The sequence below is a fragment of the Pteropus medius genome, unplaced genomic scaffold (genome assembly GCF_902729225.1).
Source record: "Pteropus medius unplaced genomic scaffold, Ma_sr-lr_union100, whole genome shotgun sequence".
Classification (NCBI taxonomy): domain Eukaryota; kingdom Metazoa; phylum Chordata; class Mammalia; order Chiroptera; family Pteropodidae; genus Pteropus; species Pteropus medius.
Genome location: NW_024344378.1, coordinates 18,382,249 through 18,394,679, shown reverse-complemented (window position 1 = coordinate 18,394,679; position 12,431 = coordinate 18,382,249). Strand labels below are relative to the sequence as shown.

General features: G+C 38.2%; 2 pseudogenes; both read right to left on the bottom strand.

Moving 5' to 3' along the window:
- Window positions 1-2,393: 2,393 nt before the first annotated feature.
- Window positions 2,394-4,345, bottom strand: LOC120608935 (cell division cycle-associated protein 3-like; annotated as a pseudogene).
- A 3,771-nt stretch (window positions 4,346-8,116) lies between these two features.
- On the bottom strand, window positions 8,117-8,235 carry LOC120609810 (uncharacterized; annotated as a pseudogene).
- Window positions 8,236-12,431: the final 4,196 nt, after the last annotated feature.

The following is a 12,431-nucleotide window of genomic DNA, read 5'->3' as shown; positions in this document are numbered from 1 at the left end:
TTCTGTCTGTATCGATTGATGCGCAGAGCACTTAAATAGGCGCTATCATGATGTTGCATTAGAAATAATGATTTCAATTTGAGTATCAATTGTGCGTTTCTTCCAGCCGAGATTATTTCCATTAGGAAGTATGAAGGTTAAGTTTATTTATTCGGAGGAATTAAATCTTCTATTACCACGAGATGGAAATTTAACCACCATTCGAAAACCATACACGATTTTCCAACACATAAAGTCAATTATATTTAATTCAACAAACATTTATCGAGGGTCTACTGTAGCAGAAACTGAGACCTACCCACACACCTGCCCCCAGTTTTCTTAGGAGAGAGATTTTGAGCTGGCGTATATAATTCTTGCTAAGATGGTACCAGCTAATGTCATGATGCTTACAAGCCAGATTCAGGAAGGAGTCAAATACACCTTAACGAAATAATGCTGGGGGGTGGGGGTGGGGCCTGGAGGCAGGGGGTCGGATCACATTTGAGAGAGAATGTGTTAATGCTGAGTAAAATGAATGAGAGTTTGGGAGTGGTGTGCATACTTCTTAGGGAACTGGTGAGGGAATCAAGTCATTATGCTCTTTTAGAGAAAACTGAACCAGATCTGTACACACCCATTGCTCCAGGACTACGCCCCACCTCTCCCTCTGCTGTCTCCAGCCTAGTCAAGCCTGAAATGATAAAGATTTCAAGATCCAAGAAGAAATGGAAGGAAATTTCTCCTCCTGCATAGAGGAGTGTAGATCCTTAAGGGAGGGGCATGGGAACTGGACTGAGCTTTTGAAAGGATGGTTGAAGAGAGAAATTGGAAGAGACCAACACCTGCCATGCTCTTCTTGGGCCTAAAACTGTAAGAGCCTCCACATAAGTACATTAGATAAAGTCATAGCTTCTAATCTCTCAACATTGTAAGAGCTACATGACCAAAAAAATGCTTATTTTATTATATAATATTGAAATATTGTATGAAAATGCTAATAATAATAACTAAGTTTTACATAGAGAATGTGAAATGTTAATATCACCCAAAAAAGTTTTAAAGCAAGAATTGCATATTTTCAAAGCTAGCAAGCCAAGCAAATTGTGAACTTGCATTACTGCCATTGTATGGTGTCAGTTTAGGTGGTAAACAGGAATATCTGCAGGCTTTGTCAGTCCTATGGTATAATGGTTAGTTTTAAGCTTCAACTTGGCTATACTATATAGTGCCCAGTTATTCAAACACTAGATGTTGCTGTGAAGGGATATTGTAGATGTGATTAACATCTATAATCAGTTGACTTTAAGTAAAAGATATTATCTTCCATAATCTGAATGGATGTCATCGAAACAATTGAAAGGTCTTAGAAGCAAAACTAAAATTCCCCTGAGGAAAAAGAAATTCTTCCTGTGGACTGCAGCATCAGCTCCTGTCCAGGAGTTTTCAGCCTGTTGGCCTGCCCTACAGATTTCAGACCTGCCTAACAAGCCCCCACAATCATGTAAGGTAATTTGTTGTAATAGATTATATATATCTCTCCTATTGGTTATGTCTCTCTGGTAGAACCGTGATTGATACATATTGTAAATGGCTTAATAATATGATATTTATAATAAGCAAGGCCTATCTCCATTGTGATCCATGTGCATTACCATATCCAAGTTGCATTTCAGGCATTTATGTAATTTTTACATTTTCACAAGGCACTGGCATTGGATCCATGCCCTAGACTAAACTTCACTCTCACCATAGATGTTAACTTATTAGAATGATGTAAATGTAAAACAGCAAAAGTGGATCTAGCACCACTAGTCATTGGACTCCACATATCATGATTAAACTGAGTAAGATGTTGTGGAAAATGTGAGACATCAGGGGTTTTTTTTGAGGGGGGGCGGGGATTGCTTTGATATTTCAAACAAAAGTCGTATCTAAAAATTGTTATATAAAGTTCACACGCTATTTCACTATCCTCTTATAAGTGGACATAAAAGAAGAGGAAATGGCAGAGGCTAGTTGACTGTGAAGAACAATGGGTGTTTGTGCACCACATTTTTAAAGCAGATCTATGACCAATATGGTGGCACAGTTGGGGAATCAAAGAATCCATAAATGCTGATTGAGACTTGGAGTGATTTCCTGGTACTCTTTGTTTATAAATAAATAATTCACCAAAGACTTTAATTTTTAAAAGCAGATTAAAAACCAGAGAACTTTATGGTATAAATATTCATTTCAAAAAGTATTACTAAAACAATTTCAAATCATCAAATGAATATGTTATATAAATAATTACTAATACATCTCTGACCCAAAATACAAAATTTTTAAAAATCGTATCTTTTAATAGATAAGAAACATATAAGACACAAAGAAAGTCCAAGAAAACTCTCAGTTCCAGAGTTAGTAGTTTAAGAGAAGTCAAAGAAAATGAGCCTTTCCAGTCTCCCAGGGGAGAAAAGGCTGAGAGGACACAGAATATCACTAGACCCTGTGAAACCTGGGCTGGGGCCACGCATGGCCTCGTTCTCTACCAAAGCAAAGTGCTGATTTTCCTCGTCATGGTCCTGGCCTTGCTCCCATGTTTGTCCTCCAGTTTTCAGAAGTCATCCAGTTCCCAAAATGGCCCCTTCCTTTAACTCCCTAACATTTTTACTTAGTGGAGAAGGTCGTTTACCCTGTCATGGTGTCAGAGTCCCAGAGAGGATTTTTATCCTGCAGGATGGTGAGAAGAGATCTCCCTAGCACCTTACCCTTGCATTTCTGTCTATTGCACTGAGAACTTGAAGATCAGGGAGTCCTCCGGTTTCTCAAGGGCTTGTTTGAACCCTGGTTGGCCACTGGGGTTTCTGAGGGCTGTCCTGTTTCCTCCTCAGAAAACACATCTTGGAGGGGAGCTCAGTCCGACTCTAAGGTGACATCTGGTCCTCAAGGGAAAACTGAGTGCCCAAAGGCAAGTCCAATTCAGAAGATGAAGGTGATTCTCAGGGCAGAACAGGCTTTGGGGGGAAGGTTCAACTTGGAGGCTTCAGTCTCAAATACTTAGCTGTTTCTCCAGTGGGCTTGGAGGCTCTCTGCTGCTGTTCTTCATAGGTGTCTGTGCAATGACAAGGGTAGGAGAATAGGGATCTGAGCGCTGGGCCTGATTAGGACCCTCCAGCTGCAACCCTATTGGGTCCACCTAGATGGGGTTTCACAAGATGCTGGCACTAGGTGAACATGAGTCCTCCACTTGAGCCAGATGCTGGTTGTGTGGCAGAGACCATGCTAAAATAACTACTGGGTCACTCCTGGCTGAGCCCGTCTCAACCAAGAGGAATACGGTGGGGCAAGGCAGTGCCCAGGGCAAAAACAGAATGCCAGGCCCCAACTCCACCCTCAGGTGCACAGCCGTTCAAGCTTCACCTTCAAAATACAGATTTCGTTCAAGGTCTAGGCTTGTTATATAAATAATTACTAATACATCTCTGAAACTAGGATGCCAAGTTTCAGAAGAACTGAGGCCAATTCCTTGTGCTGATTTGCTAACAAAGTCACAATTCTGTCTTGATTTCAAATATCATATGGCTGTTGATCTAAAATTCTGTATTGCTGCTTGAGTCCTACAAAGGGGAATGTAAAGGGGAATCGTTTCTCAACAAATGGTGCTAGGATAACGGAATATCCATATGCCAAAGAATGAAGTTGGACCCCTGCCTCTCACCATATACAAATATTAACTTAAAAATAGATCATAGATTTAAATATAAAAGCCAAAAGTATAACACTCTTAGAAGAAAACATTCATGTAAATTTTCATGATCTTGGATCAAACAATGGTTTCTTAGATATGATACTAAAACACAAGCAACAAAAGAAAATAGATAAATTGGACATTGCCAAAATTTAAACTTTTTCCCAAACATATGTAGTGGTCAATTAATCTACAGCAAAGGAGCCAAGAATAAACAATGTGGAAAGAACAGTCTCTCCAATAAATGGTGTTGGGAAAATTGGACAGCCACATGCAAAAGAGTGAAACTGTGCCACTATCTTACACGATGCACAAAAATTTACTCAAAACGGATTAAAGACTTGCACTTAAGACCTGAAACTATAAAACTCCTAGAAGAAAACATAGGTGGTAAGCTCTTTGACATAGGTCTTGGCGATAATTTTTTTATTCTGACAGTAAAAGCATAAGCAACAAAAGCAAGCAAACAAAACAAAACAAAACAAAAAAACAACTAGGACTACTTCAAACTAAAAAACTGCACAGCGAAAAAAAAACATCAACAGAATGAAAAGACAATCTGCCTGTCTCCCTGAGATGATACAATGAGAAAGAAGTCTGAGACCTGCAAGAGGGCCCTCACCTGATCATGCTGGCACCCTGATTTTCAACGTCCAGCCTCCAAAACTGCAATGGGGAGCCACTGAAGGCATTAAAGAGGAAAGGGCTGTGTTCAGCGCCGATCTTGAGAAAGATGTCATAGGATGCCAAGTTTCAGAAGAACTGAGGCCAAAAGAATCCAGCAGTGGACACTCACTGAGAGAACACTGAAGCAGCCCAATGAAGAAGAGGTTCATGCAATAAGGAATGGAGGCCTATTGCCAATAGTCAGCAAGGAAGTGAGGCTTTCTGCCAGTAGCCACTTGAATAAACCATCTTAGAAGCAGATTCTGTAGCCCAAGTCAAACCTTCAGATGGCAGCAACTCTAGCTGACTTCATGACTGCAACATCACAAGAGACTCTGAGCTGAGTCACTCAGCTAAACCACACTTTGATTCTTGACCCATAAAAACTGGGATAATAAATGCTAGTTGTATTATACTGCTAAAAAAAAAAATGAAGGGACAACTTACTGAATGAAAGAAAATATCTGGTAAGGAGCTAATATCCAAAATATATAAAGAAATCATATAAATCAATAGCAAAAAAAAAAATCCAGTTTAAAAATGGGCAGAAAATCTGACACTTTTCCAAAGAAGACATACGAATGCCAATAGTGCATGGAAAAGATGCTCTATATCATTAATCATCAGGAAAATGCAAATCAAAACTACAGTGAGATTTCTCATACCTGTAGAGTGGGTATTATTATCAAAAAGACTAGAAATAACAAGTGTTGGCGAAGATGTGGAGAAAAGAGAACTCTCCTGCACTGTCAGTGGGGATGTAAATTGGTGCAGGCGCTATGGAAAACAGTACAGAATTTCCTCAAAAAATTAAAAATAAGGCTACATATGATTCAGGAATTCCAGTTCTGGGTATTTATCCAAAGAAAATAAAAACACTAATTTGAAAAGATATATGCACCCCTATGTTCATTGCAGCATATTTACAATGGCCAAGATATAGAAACAACCTAAGTGTCCATTAATGGATGAATGGGAAAGAAATTGTAATATAAATATAAATAAATAAATATATACATATATTACATATATACATATACAAATAGTGGAATATTATTTAACCATATAAAAGAACAAAATATTGCCATTTGCAACAACATGGATGAACCTCGAGGACATTATGCTAAGTGAAATAAGACAGAGAAAGACAAATACCATATGATCTCTCATATTATTATAGTTTGGTTGAGACTATCAGAAGGACCCATTGAGGAAAATAAAAAGGAGATAATCTATGGCAAACCACTGACAGACATTTAAACAGAGCAACAATCCTTAAGATTGTTTTGAGTTCAGGCAGGTAGAGAACCCTTTAACCAATGTCTTATGTGGAATCTATGTCTTATGTAGATATATACAAACCTCATAGAGAACAGAATGGTTGGTTGCCAGAGATGGAGGGTGGGGAGGGCGGGAGAAATGGGTAAACTGGTTCGTTTTGTTTTCTTGTTTAAATCAATTTAATTTTTAAAAAGAAGAAGAAATGAAAGAAACCAGAGGATAAATGTAATTCTAGTCTAGAAAGGAGAACCAAAGGTAAGAGCTGGAAAAGCCAGTATCTGTCACCATAGAGAAGTGAGTGAGAGGTCAAAAATCAGAAGCAGCCCAAGAGGTAAGCAGCTGGCTGAGGGGCGGCCCAAGACTAGCAGTAACAGAACTTCAGGTCTTGGAGCTCATTCTGGTTGCTAGCTGTCAGGAGTGTGAAGGTTTGCTTGGGTTAAAGCATATAGTTTCAGAGACAAAGGCTCTATTGTCACTTGGATGTGTCCACAGCTGATGCCCTGCAGGGAACTGTAATGAGAGAAGTGGAGATATTTTATCAGCAGAGGTCACTTGCTCTAGAACTGAGGTCCCCAACCTGGTCTCCATGGGTCCCTAATGTTATGTTAAGTGAAAGAAGCTAGTCATAAAGGATCATACGGCTGAGGTATCGGGGTAAATGGGGAGTCAGTGTTTCATGGGTACAGGGTTTCTTTTTGGGGTGATGAAATGTACCAAAATTTAATGTGATGGCTACAAAATTCCATGAATATACTGAAAAACCATTGGATTGTACACTTTGAATGGGCGAATTGTGTGGAATGTGAATTATACTTAATAAAAGCATTATAAAAAAGTGAGAGTACATGAGCAAATATGAAAATAGTATATTCTGGTTATTGAAAATAATTATGTAATCTTTTCTCTTCAAAATTATATTCAAAGTCTTTGAAGACAAAAAAGAGGTAATAAAAATTGTATAATAATTCCTGAATAATAATATATTAAAAAAACCTTCATGTAAAATAATACTAGACCAAAGAAACAGAGACTAAATAAGATTAAACATAGTTTTTCTGACATGATTTTATGAACCCACAGATACAAGTCTGGTGCACATCATCATGTGTTAAGGAATGTTAGACAGCTCTTTGTCCTTAAAAGTAAATAAATAATCAAAGACAGATGTGTGTGTATGCTAATGAAGTGTCTCCAACTGATAGTTTTGGGATTCAAACCTTTTAACATATATAGGCAAAGTTTTGTCATTTGGGGTGGGGGTGTGGATGTATCGTAGGCAATAAATGTTGGTTTAGCCTAATTCAGACCATATACTCTGCAAAATAAGGCAACCTATGGCTGCTTTATTATTATAGTTTGGTTGAGACTATCAGAAGGACCCATTGAGGAAAATAAAAAGGAGATAATCTATGGCAAACCACTGACAGACATTTAAACAGAGCAACAATCCTTAAGATTGTTTTGAGTTCAGGCAGGTAGAGAACCCTTTAACCAACAGTTGGAAAATTAATACTTCTGCATATCCTGGATAAGTCATCCAGTAGCAGATTCTCAAGATTGGGAATTTGTCATTTTTGTTTCATTTCCCCTTGTAAGAAGACATGATGCTACTTCACTGGAAATGTTGGAATTCTGAGGCAAAACCACCAGGTGGAAGTTAGAAAGGACTTGAAAAGCTGATAGCCTTCTTTCAGACATAGCTTTGGCTATGTCCTACAAATGCTTATAACTGACAGAAGAGTATAGTAGAATTTGGAGTGTAGTAGATATTGTCCTACAGGGCATTCAGGCAGAAAGGGAGGAGGGGATAAAACATCAGTCAACCACATGCCTCAGTAAGGACAGACTCCCACAAGAGAGCCAGGTCAGGGTACCAGCCTTGCAGGAGAAGTAGGTCACGCTCATCTTGCTCCATGAAGAACAGCACATTTGGACAGAGAGAGAGGGAGAGACAGTCTGATGCAAGTACTGGTCTAGCTTCTAGTGGTTGCATTGGTTGGTCTATTAAATGTAATAAGATATAACGTGACTTGTGGAACATGGAGCAGACATCAGGCAGCCACTGGTCTTCATTTATGCCAGCTGAGCTCTTCCTAATAAAGAAAAGGGGTGATCTCACCTGTTTTAAGGGAATTTTAACGACTATTACATTTTTATTTTATGAAGGACCATTTCCCACTCCTCCAGCCCCTGTTCCTGGGTCTGTGACAGGCCTTGACATATGAACATGAATCTTCTTGTTAACTGTACCTAGCAGGTGCCTATGCCCAGTGCCAATGCTATTGCACTACAGACCAGGTGGGTTGGAAGGTATACATATTTAAATTTTGGCTGTATGTTGAAATGGACAAGTTATTATTATTTTTTTTTTCTAGGTAAGGCAACCCTTGGTTGACCTCACAGATTGCAAGGACCTTGTCAGCTTACAATCCCTTTTTTATTTTTTATTTTTTACACCTACAGCACCCGGTATTCCTAGGTGGTCTCCCACCCAAGTACTAACCAGGCCCGACCCTACTTAGCTTCCGAGATCAGACGGGATCAGGCTTGTTCAGGGTAGCATGGCCATAGACTGGACAAGTTATTTTAAGCCAGGTATAGAATGAAAGGTAAGGGTGCAGTGAAAATAGGCCTTTTTATTGTTGGCAACAGTTTAATTAGTACAACCTTAAAGAAAATAATTTATTAATATATATCAAGAGACTTTAAAATGTTCACACTTTTACCTCATAGTAATTCCACTCTGGGAGTCTCTATTCTAAAGGAATAAACAAATGAAAAAGTAATATTGAGCATTGTTTGTAAGAGCCAAATTTGGGTATACTTAAATATTCTTCAGTAGGGAATTAATAGGTCTTAAAACATTTTTGAGCAACTCCTCATTGGAATATTATACAGTTATTTACAATGATGGTTATGAAGATTGTAATAATATGAAGGAAATATATGTATTTATAATTGTATGAAAAGAAACAGTAACAAAATGATATCAATGGTTATATTAGATTATTGAGATTAATGTGGTTTTTCTTTGTCATCCTTTCTGTAATGTGGTTTATTTTGACAGAAAAAAAAATATTTGTTTAAAGATTGGAAGATAAATAGAAATTTCTTTATTTCCTTTATTGAATCTAAGAAAAAAATTCAGATAGAAATAATCTTCTTTATGAAAATAGACATATTGATGCTAAACTTCATGTGGAAAAATAAACATGCAAAAATAGCCAGGAAAACACTAGAAAAGAAAAGCTACAAGGATGGACACTCTATAAACATTAAACATATTTTAAAGCCTTGTTAATGAAAACATTGTGTGTACTACTACATGAATAAATAGAAAAACCATAAATAGAATAGAAAATCTGGAAATAGATACAACTACATATAGAACTTCAGTATATGATAAAAGTGTCATCTCAAATCACTGGGGCAAACAAAGATACATGTTTTCATAAAGGTGCTTAGGAAAATTGGTTAGTCATTTTGTGAAGAAGAGTTAAAATAGCAGTTCTGGTTGCCTTTTCCTTCCTGTCTTCAAGGGAACCCAGAACCGTAATTGACCCTTGGTCAACTCCTGGAAATATGGCCGTCAGAATGTTTTTTTTCTCTATTGTCAGTGATTGATGGTTTTTCTGTGTACACCTGGAGCAATGGACTATGCTGTCCCAGTTTGTTAGATTGCTTTGCACAAACATCAGGATGATTTGCATGCAACTGATTTCATTGTTGGGGACCTGGGTTTAGGTTGCCATGGCTGGCTGTGTAGCAGGTTTTGCCTCCCATATGACCAGCTCCATCCAACTAACTCCCCACCAAAGACTCAGATCCTAAAACTCAAACAAAATATTTTGGGCAGAGACATACCTCATATATCTCTGTAGTTTGATGCTAGAAAAAAAGCACATCTTGTGTGTATGGGAAGGATGCAGAAACCTGTGTTTGGCCTCCATGGACTCTATCAATGTACATCTATTTTTCTGCTGCTTTTGATCTTCACTCTTTGCTGTAATAAACCTTAGCCTTGAACAAAATCTGCAACTGAGTCTTGTGAAAATTTTTAGTGAACTGCCAAACTTGAGGAAGTTAGGAGACTTTTGAGACATTTCTGAAAAAGATAAAGTTAGATCCATACCTTAGACTATTACTGACAAAAGAATATCCAGCCTAAGAAAAAGTCTTACAAGAGTTTATTTGAGACAAACTGATGGCAATTGCCAGGAAGCAAAATCTCATGGATTGAGAAAATGTTCCAGGGAATGGCAGTTTTGCAGCTTATTTTATACATTAGAATCAAAAGAGAAGACAAAAGGGAGGGTTACATGAAATTCATTGGTGGTAGACTTAGAGAGGCAGGAGAAAGCAAAGCAAGGAAATCTCTGGGATTGAATAGAAAGTAAAATGGAGAGACACATACTTCTTTTACATTAGTGGGCATGGGATAGTAATATTTACAGCATATAGAAAGAGTAAGTGAACAATAAGATAACAATATGGTCTCCTGCTCTGGTGCCACAGTAGTTGTGCCTTTGAGGAGTCTGGAAGATTACTCTGACATTTCAAAGGTTTGTTATCTTTGATGTACAAAAGGCAATAGACAATTTCAAAGTTAAAGATTGGCCTCTGTCAAGGAATCTATAAGCCTGGACATGACTACCTATCATTACCCATTTTTAGTTAGGAATTTTTATGTTCAAACCACCTGTGTGGTTACTTTGGTCTTTGGGTTTGCAAGACCTGCCAGGAGGGCCTCCCCTGAGTTTTTTGCGTTTAGTATGTGGCCTCTTTTTCATCCGTGCCATATACAAGATTCAGTCCCAAACTGATTAGAGAGCTTATTGGAAACCATATAGACTCTAGAGGCAAACATGGATGAATTCTTCTTTAACTTGGGTGAAAGAAAAGGCTATCTGTGATTAAAAATCCAGATGCAATAAAATATTGATAAATTTGACTTCATAAAAAACACTGCTGCATGGCCCCCAAATTATAAACAATATCAAAAGAGAATTAGAGAAATTTGCAACACATGTTAAAGAATCTAATAGATAAAAAAGTGAAAAAATTAGGAGAAAAAGATACAACTTAATCTCCCAAAGTAATATGAAAACAGCTCTAAAATATGAAAAGATGTTCAATCTCTCTGGTAAGAAAAAATATAAATTAAAATGATACTGAAATTACTGGGTTCTTGTCAAGATAAAAGGCACTTAGCTCTGTATTTCCCAATGAATACAGGTAAAAACGCTGGATAGAATGCATGGAACAGCTATCTGAAGACTCTAGAACACAAATGGTCACAGACACTTTAGGGAAGGAATCTAGAACTCAAAGTACAACTGAACCATCACTATGTTTCTTATTTTGTTTTTCCTTTGATATCTCCAGGCCCGGACCCAAAACAAGCTGAAAGTCAGAACTGTACACCAGCTGTGGACAGATAGAATGCCAGGAAATATCCCCTATTATGGTCTGAGGGGCAGGAAAAGGGGCCTCTGTAGGTGATAGAAAGTGAAGAAAATCCAAAATTTCCTTTGTTTTCGTTTTCCCACTCTCTCCCACACAGTCCATAGGCAAATCCATAGTGGCAATGGAGAGAATGGCAGTGGAGGCCAAGCAGGCACCTAACAACTCTGAGAAGAGAACTCATCCCAAGAACAAAGGTAGATCCCCATTGCTGTTTTCACTGTATATCCTCTTGCCTCTTGGCCCCAAGGAAGTTGCATTTGCAGGGAGTGTACTGCAGAGCAAGGAAACTAAAGTCCACTCCTTTTTCTAGCCAGAGGACTGGAAAGGGAAGTGTTGGGAGATTAAGGAGATTAATGAAATGGCCCCATAAAGTCATGTACGAACTTCTGGGCTCACCTTCAAACTGCATATGCATGGATCTGAGCCTACTCAATGTTCCACAGGTTTTGAGAACTAACATACAAGGCAGACCACTGGCCAGGAATTTCCTTAATTTGATAAAGGGCATTTATAGAAACCCCATCGTAAACATCATATTTAATAGTAAAAAACTAAGTGCTTTCTCTTTAAGATAAGGAACAAAACAAGCATATCACTTTCACTTCACTATATTCAACATCATATTGTAAGTTCTAGCCAGTGCAATAAGGCAAGAAAAATACAAGACATACAGATTGAAAAGGATATAATAAAACTGTGACATAACAAGAAATATATGTTTGGTCTCAGGGGAGGCCCACCTTTTCCTGGCATACAACGCCTAAAACCTTTGGAATCTATAAAGTAATAAGTGTCTTTCTGTATGATAATGAGATGACTGGTGGCTGAGGACTCCTGGATAGCCTTGGTATGGGGTCTGGTTACCAAGGGGTCCAACCATGTGATTACAGTAATAGAATTTTCAGCCGCATCCCACTGATCTCTGGGGAGGGACGAGATGCTAGAAGTTGGGTTAATCACTTATTCACAAGGATTTAATCAATCCTACACAATGAAGCCTCCATTAAAAAACCCTAACCAAAGGGTTTTGGAGAACTTCAGGGCTGATGAACACAGGGAGGTGCTGAGATGGTGGTATGTGTGGCTAGGACATGGAAGCTCCGAGCTCCTATACGTTGCCTTATCCATTTCTTCCATCTGGGTGTTCCTGTGTTGTATTCTTTTATAATAAACCAGTAATCTAGTAAGTAAACTGTTTTCCTGAGTTCTGTGAGCTATTCTAGTAAACTTTCAAACCTAAGGAGGGGATTAAGAGCCATTAATCTGTGGGATGAACACTAAGTACAGGTAATGTCAGAATTGA